The 7,547-nt window shown below is 43.8% G+C and overlaps 1 long non-coding RNA gene across 1 annotated transcript; it reads right to left on the reverse strand.

The window, feature by feature from the left end:
• Window positions 1-3,029: 3,029 nt before the first annotated feature.
• LOC115555159 (uncharacterized) lies at window positions 3,030-5,867 on the reverse strand. The gene is made up of 4 exons (XR_003978828.1): window positions 5,236-5,867; window positions 4,903-5,056; window positions 4,782-4,817; window positions 3,030-4,686 (listed from the first exon to the last, which is right to left on the reverse strand). It is a non-coding gene; the product is annotated as an uncharacterized LOC115555159 (long non-coding RNA).
• Window positions 5,868-7,547: the final 1,680 nt, after the last annotated feature.

A 7,547-nucleotide genomic window follows, 5' to 3' on the forward strand; every position in this document is an offset into this window, starting at 1 on the left:
TGATCAATTCCTGCCCTCTGTCCTACCTGCACACGGAGAGCAGTGAAGCCTCGCCCCTCACACCGGCTCATTTTCTGACCGGACAAAGGATTACTACCCTTCCTCCCTATCCGTTAGGCCTACGCAATTCCAGTTCGGAGAAAACGACTGCCACCCAGCTCAACAAGAGATTACAATATCGGCAAAGGTTGAGTACAAACTTCTGGAATCGCTGGAAGAAGGATTATTTAATGGAACTTCGGTCTGCACACCATGTGAGTAACCCATCTAACCAATCAATATTCAAGGTTGGAGATGTTGTTCTTATCCATGAGGATAAGCAACCAAAACATATGTGGAAGATGGGACGGATTGCAGATACATTTATGGGAAGAGACGGTAAGATCCGAGCATGTGCTGTCCGAGTGCCGTCTGGATTTGTTATTAGAAGACCCATCCAATTACTTTACCCGTTGGAAGTGGATGAACATTGACTAACAAGTTCATCGGGCCGGAGTATGTTGTGGCCATATTGCATGTCACTAACGATTGTATTTCCAGCTCAATTTGATCCACCAAAAGTGACGTCACGCCAGCCAATTCGTGTGACGCACGGAACCAATCTATCGAAGGGGGTGTGGCCAATCGGGGATTCCCTTGTTAAAAGGAACCACGGACGCGCAACGCGAGGGCGCGCACGACAGGACTCCATGCTGCCTTTGTCCCAGTCCCCTTTCCCCGCACAATTTAAGAATTGTAAAACGTAGGGAAATAAATAGCCTACAAGCACAAGAAACTCGTCTCACGTGAATTCTTCTCCTCATCTTACAACACGCTTTCACCCTCCCGTGGTTACACCTACCACCTCACCATGGTGGACCGGACCACCAGGTGGCCAGAAGTAGTTCCCCAGTCCTCCACTACAGCAGCTGAGGTGGCCCGGGCGTTCGTTATGGCTTGGGTGGCCCGTTTCGGCACACCGTCAGACCTTTCCTCGGACCGGGGCCGCAGTTCACGTCGGAGCTTTGGACTGCGGTCGCCGGGGTCCTGGGGGTGAAGGTCCACCGTACCACAGCCTATAACCCACAGAGCAACGGGCTTTGCGAGTGGTTTCATCGGGACATGAAGGCCGCGCTCAGGGCCAGCCTTACGGGCAGCGACTGGGCTGACCGCCTCCCGTGGGTTATGCTTGGCCTTCGCTCCGCCCCCAAGGACGATCTTCAGGCCTCGTCAGCAGAGCTGGTGTACGGCCAGCCCCTGCGCGTCCCTGGGGAGTTTCTTCCAGATGCCACGGCCCCGTGGTCGGCTGCCTCCCATCGTGCTGCGTCCTGGGACATTGCGGACGCTTTCGTTCCCGTTCCGACGTCTCGCCATGGCCTCCCCCGGTCCTACGTTCCCAGGGATTTACCGTCGGCCAAGTATGTTTTCATCCGCCACGATGGCCACCGTGCCCCGCTGCGGCCCCCCTACGATGGGCCCTTCCGCGTCTTGGAGGGTGGGCCTAAGAACTTTGTTGTGGATATGGGGGGCAGGCCTGAGCGGGTGGCTATTCGCCTTATTCACCTGGCGGCCATTTTAGCCCGTGAGGGGTACACAAACCCGGAAGTCGGACTCCGACGCATATGATCCATGGAAGATTCAGCAGCACAAGTGATGGAACCTCCAGTGTGGACCACCAATCTCTCCTGTCTGCCTGAATTAAGCATAACAAATGTGGAGCAATGGGCCAGTACTGACTGCAACATCCCTCGGGCTGTGTTACTCAAGGGATACAGTAACTGGATAGAAGGTTTTATCCACGACATTGAAGGTATGAATGGACGGTACCGCCTTTTCTCATAGCTTGTTATGCTAGAAGTAGTTAGCTGTGATATGGAGTTGTTGACTGTCTGTACTATGTTCGATTTTATTTAACCCTGAACATGTATTTAATCCACAAGTGAATAGGAGACCACCACAGATATTTGTGAGGGCTAGGTCTTTTCCTTCTGTGCGGAAAAACAAGGCACCTTACATCATACAGGTATCAGGTGTTAAGTGGACAAACTGCTCAGTTCACAGAGCAGTGCCACAGTTAAACCAGCTTGCTAAAAGTTCATTATGAGTTCATATCAACAATGTACCTTTCCCTGTCTGACCAAAAATAACATGTTGATTTTATCTCATTAACATGTTATCTGTAGCTGATGTAATATCACATAAGCCTCATTGATATATACTCTGATATGATACTTGTTTCAAATCAGCAAAGCAAGACAGGGCTAGGTGCATGTTGCTACTGTTGACAATGATAGTATAATGACAGTATAAATATCAGGTAAGTGAGGGTAAGGTAAGCATTAACATTCATGTTAAGATAAGAGTTGCTCAGTTCTTGGAGCAGTGTATCCAGGGTTGAGGAAGGTTCTTCAAAATGTAACACATAACACATATCTACCTCTAAAGTCCATACTGTTCAATCTTAATATGAGCTTTTCCACAACCCTGACTTTTTTGTACAATGAATGTCCAAGGTATTAGGTATCTTTCTAGTTGTGTTTGCACGTATCACAGCTGTAAACAACCTACCACTACCAGCATGTCGCTGTAATATTTTCATGGCAGAACATTGAAATGCCAGATGTACCTAATTCACTGCACACTCAGTGTATGTTTTTGTGTGTATATATATATATATATATATATATATATATATATATATATATATAAATAAATAAATAATATGTTATTTGTTAATAGCAACTCTGAAGTGTCAAGTGTCTAAAGTTTGATTATCTTTTCAGGTGGAGCTGTCACTTGAGCAGCCATTCATAAGGGAGACGCAATGTTTAAATGTTTTTGGAATGTTTTCTGATGTTCTGGTTCCTTTTCCATGCTTACAGTATACAAGCAGGCCATTTTACTCTATTCCGCCGTACCAACTTCCATGTACAAAGTTACCTTTACAAACCTAGACCAGTGTGCCTATCAATGTTTTTGGAATGTTTTCTGATGTTCCGACCTGTTCTGGTTCCTGTATAATAAGTTATAAAGTTATGAAGGACATCATCCATGCGTAATACAATTGTACTTTATTCTTTAGATAGACAGCCAGTAGCTTAACTCACAGGTATATAAAAGTAAAGAGCATGTGAAATGATTACAAAGTCTGACAGGGATCCTGTGATACATTGACCATGATAAGGTGCTCTGGTAACAATACAAGTTCACATTGTATTGATTCGTAAAGATGAACAATAATGATGTTTAAGGATTTGTATAGATTCATAAAGATGAACAATAATGATGGTTAAGGATTTGTATAGATTCATAAAGATGAACAATAATGATGGTTAAGGATTTGAATAGATTCATAAAGAACAATGATGGCTAAGGTTTTGAACAGATTCTTAAAGATGAACAATAATGATGGTGAAGGATTCGTATAGATTCATAAAGATGAACAATAATGATGGCTAAGGTTTTGAACAGATTCTTAATGATGAACAATAATGATGGTTAAGGATTTGAATAGATTCATAAAGAACAATGATGGCCAAGGTTTTGAACAGATTCTTAAAGATGAACAATAATGATGGTCAAGGATTTGAATGAATTCGTAAAGAAGAACAATAATGATGCCTAAGGTTTTGTACAGATTCGTAAAGAACAATAATCATGGCTAATGTTTTGTACAGATTCATAAAGACGAACACTTTCTAATCAAGGTTTGAATACATTTGTGGATATTAAGATTACAGTTGTAGAGATTTACATAACAATTTTAAAAGAGAGGACCTTGGAAATTTGTTAAAAGGGCACAGACAGCCCACAGTTGGTTAACGGAGCCCACCAGTGTCATGGGTAAGACTTTATCAAAAATATGGTACTCTTTAATCCGCCTAATAGCACGTTCTACATGAATTCGCAGTCTTGCTATCGCTTGAGTCTTTCGAACTTCCTCTGCAGTGAAGTGTCCACTTGGGCCTAAAAAAGGAGGGATTACAAGGGACACCTGTCTTTCAGAGAGAAGGTCCTTGATGAGAAAGCCTTTATCGGCTATTACCATATCTCCTTCTTCAAGCAAAGAAAGGATACCTGATTTTTTGGTAACTTCTTTGTCAGATATTGAACCTGTATACAAGTCACTGACAAAAGTCACTTCACCTGAGGGGGCAATGCCTATTAGGCCTTTAAATGTGGTGTTAGATTTGTAGTGCGAGGCTTGGAGCTAGGTTTCTGTACATGAATTTCTGTGCAATCCAATATAACTCTAGTAGCCGGGAACGTGCATTTAAAAACAAGCTGGCATAAGTTCATCCACAGTTTTCCTTGAAGGCCACATTTGAAGTGATCCCAACATAAAATACAGAAAGTTGACCCAGGTCACACAGATCCTGCTTACTGTAGACTGTGATATACGGAATCGGGTTGCAAGGTCCTGCTCAGGAAATCCCTGCCTCAACCTACACAGGAAAAGAAAAAACTGCAGTAGGTTGCAGGGCCATAAACACAGCTTTAAATGTAGCATAATCCGGGAACCCTGTATAGAATGAGATCTGTTTATCATCACTTTGAAAATTTGAAACCCCAAAGAGTTGTTGTTGAAGCTCTGCAATTAAAGTTTCTTGATCAGCGATGGTCTTTCGGGCTTCCTCAAGTTGATCTTGAAGGGAGGGAGGCAGTGGAGCATATTCGTGGTCTGTGTGCGGAGGGGGCGTCTCTTCACTGGAAGTATAAGAGAAACATATTGATGGACACATTAGGTCTTTTACAAGGATACTCATGCTCAATGCATGTAACCAATTACACATTTTACGTACCTCAACATACTCACACCATGATCCGTGGAAACATTGCTGGAAATCATCAACAGAGAAATACTGTCACTACACAGTTAATAAATGCATTACGAACTAGTAACTTAACTCATCTTAATACTACCTTCGATTCTAACAACACTCCTCTCTGGTCTGAAAGAACTCCATGCAAACACAGTCGGCACAGCTCCCTGTTTCAGCTTGGTGATCCCTGTCTTGGTTTTTACCAGGCAGTCTGGGAGGAAATGCTCCGAGCACACTTTTGTGTATGTGTTTATCTGCATCAGCAAATAAAACGTATCATATAAACATTACATGTTTAATTTTATACATGTACATTTCAACAACTGTTGTTATCCTTAATCTATCTACTAAAACGGGCAAGTTCTTGCTAGCCTGGCTAACTGCTAGCGATACGGAGACCGGGTTACAGCACCAGACATATCATAAAACGTACCTTAAAATGACGGCCAGGATCTCTTGATTTTAATGATCCATTCTCGACGTAGTCCCAGATCATTGGGGAAGCGGTGAAAAGTTTGTCCTCTGTTCGATTTCTTCCTGTGTGATGAAGTGCATTGGGGAACACAGCAGTGAGGAGCCATTGCATCGCGTTGTGAAAACTCCCGGAAGTGGAAAGTGTACCCCTCAGGCTCCTAATTCCGTTCGAGGTGAATAAGGCGAATAGCCCGGCTCAAGCCTGCTCATGTGGATGTTGGCGAACCGCTCCAGCTGGCTCAGCCCCCGCGGCGGGGGCGCCCGCCTGCGGCAGCCTCGACCCCTGACCCTACGGCGGCCTCGACACCTGCTCCTGCCTCTTGCCCTTCTCCTGTTAAGCGCAGGCGTTCTGGCCGCCTGGTCCGCCCCCCTCGGCGTTGATTTTTCTAGGGACTGTTCTGTACTAGTATATCCTGTTTAACGCTAGTGGGTGTCCGATGTTCTCTGTGGGTTACCTGTTCGGTCTGGACCTGTTGGTTTGGGTGAATACTGGGGGGGCCTGTGTGGTGACCCACAACTGCTGTGTAAGACATTCACCAAGGGACTGTACCTTTAAGGTAAACAGTTCCGGTTTACGGCAGTTCCGGTTTACTACTGTTGTGATTTACGACAGTTCCGATTCTCTGCAGTTTCGTTTGAACTCATGTACGAGTAACACTGGTTTTGTTTTGAAGTGGAGAGTAAAGCTGACTCGACCCATCTCCGTCTCTTGTCTCATCATTTACATCACTCCACAATACAAATATAAAGTAAGAACAAGTGTTATCTAGCGATCCGTTATCTGTATTATGTTATTTCGTCTTTGGCAACATGAGTGCAAATGTTTTTTGAAACCTGCCCGGCAACGGACAACCCTTACGTAATCAGTTGTCCGTTGCCTGGCAAAGGATAACTGATGACGTGCCCGGTACAAATTTGGCGTGACACCACCACATGTTTGACACTGAACATGCTGAGCTACTCATTTTGATCCATGTGCAGTTTATGGCCCATATATTCTACATGGTAGGGAATGGAGTTCAGATTACGAGCACCCTTTGAAAGGAAGAGAAGTATAATTAAAATGATTTTTACTCCTGTGTTTCATGAATATTTACTTTTCACTGTTTACTTACTCTAAGTTACTTACATGTCTTCGCAAATCGTGGTATGGCTGATGAACATCTTGTTAGACTCTCCCAACTCTGCTTTCCCCAGCATGCACACCGATCGATGATAGGTATCCCGTCATAAATGTTCGACCATAGGTCGGTCCCATCTGTTAAAACACATCGATTATGTATATCTATAGGCCTACTTAAAAGTTTAAATACTTAAAGATTAAATACAAACATAGGCCTACCTTGTTGATGGAAGAAACCACTGCTATTTCCAAATCAGTGTCGGAAACAAGATTTCTTCTTCGAAGGTTGTGCTCCACACAGAACCTCCTCACCGTCATAACGGAGCACTTCGGTGCACCAGATTGTTTTAGAGCGGTACTGATCTCCTCGTGTGTCTTTCCATTGTCAAATAGTTCACGAATAAAATCACCATGAGGTTCAAGTGCGGCCATAACTAAGGCTAAATATAATTGGACAGTCTATTGCTGGTTTAGGTGGTTGGCTCTATTATCTTCGCTCGCTGCGTTCTGCCTTCTGGTGTAGCCTAGTTGGTGTAGCCTAAGGGGCGTTTCTCACGTCATTTGACTCACCCTTATGCAAAATAAATCGCGCGAGAGCAGTGTATTACATCCAAGGCGAGCAGTGTATTATTATGAACTCCTACGAGGAATTCAAAGTTCAAATCACAGCCAAGGGGAACTCGGTTGCCCATAATATGGCTAGGGTGGCGTGCTGGCAAAAAATAACCGACCGTGATAATTCGTAAGTGAAAAGATTCTGCATATTGTCTAAAAAATATTATGTATCATCATCCCTTTTACCCATATATGTGGGGCCCCATGTTTGCTCCTATGAACATGGGGCCAAGTCAAAAATAAATATACAAATATTATTCAATGTGGTAATTTGTAAGCATCCATTTGAATAATTTCAGGTGAATCTAGCCTATGATTTGGTTTTTACCGACTATGGAGGTGATTTTTCTTAACAATTCTCACAGCTATAATATGAATTTGGAGAATAAAAAATGCCTAGGCCTAAATGTGTCACTGACATAGCGGTTATATAAGGGATAATGGACAACACGGCACTCGACTATAGGTTAATGTACGTTGAACGCGCAGGGCCACCATCGAACTTGAAACGCAGACACACTGCGCAACACTAG

The sequence above is a fragment of the Gadus morhua genome, chromosome 12, assembly GCF_902167405.1.
Source record: "Gadus morhua chromosome 12, gadMor3.0, whole genome shotgun sequence".
Taxonomy (NCBI): Eukaryota; Metazoa; Chordata; class Actinopteri; order Gadiformes; family Gadidae; genus Gadus; species Gadus morhua.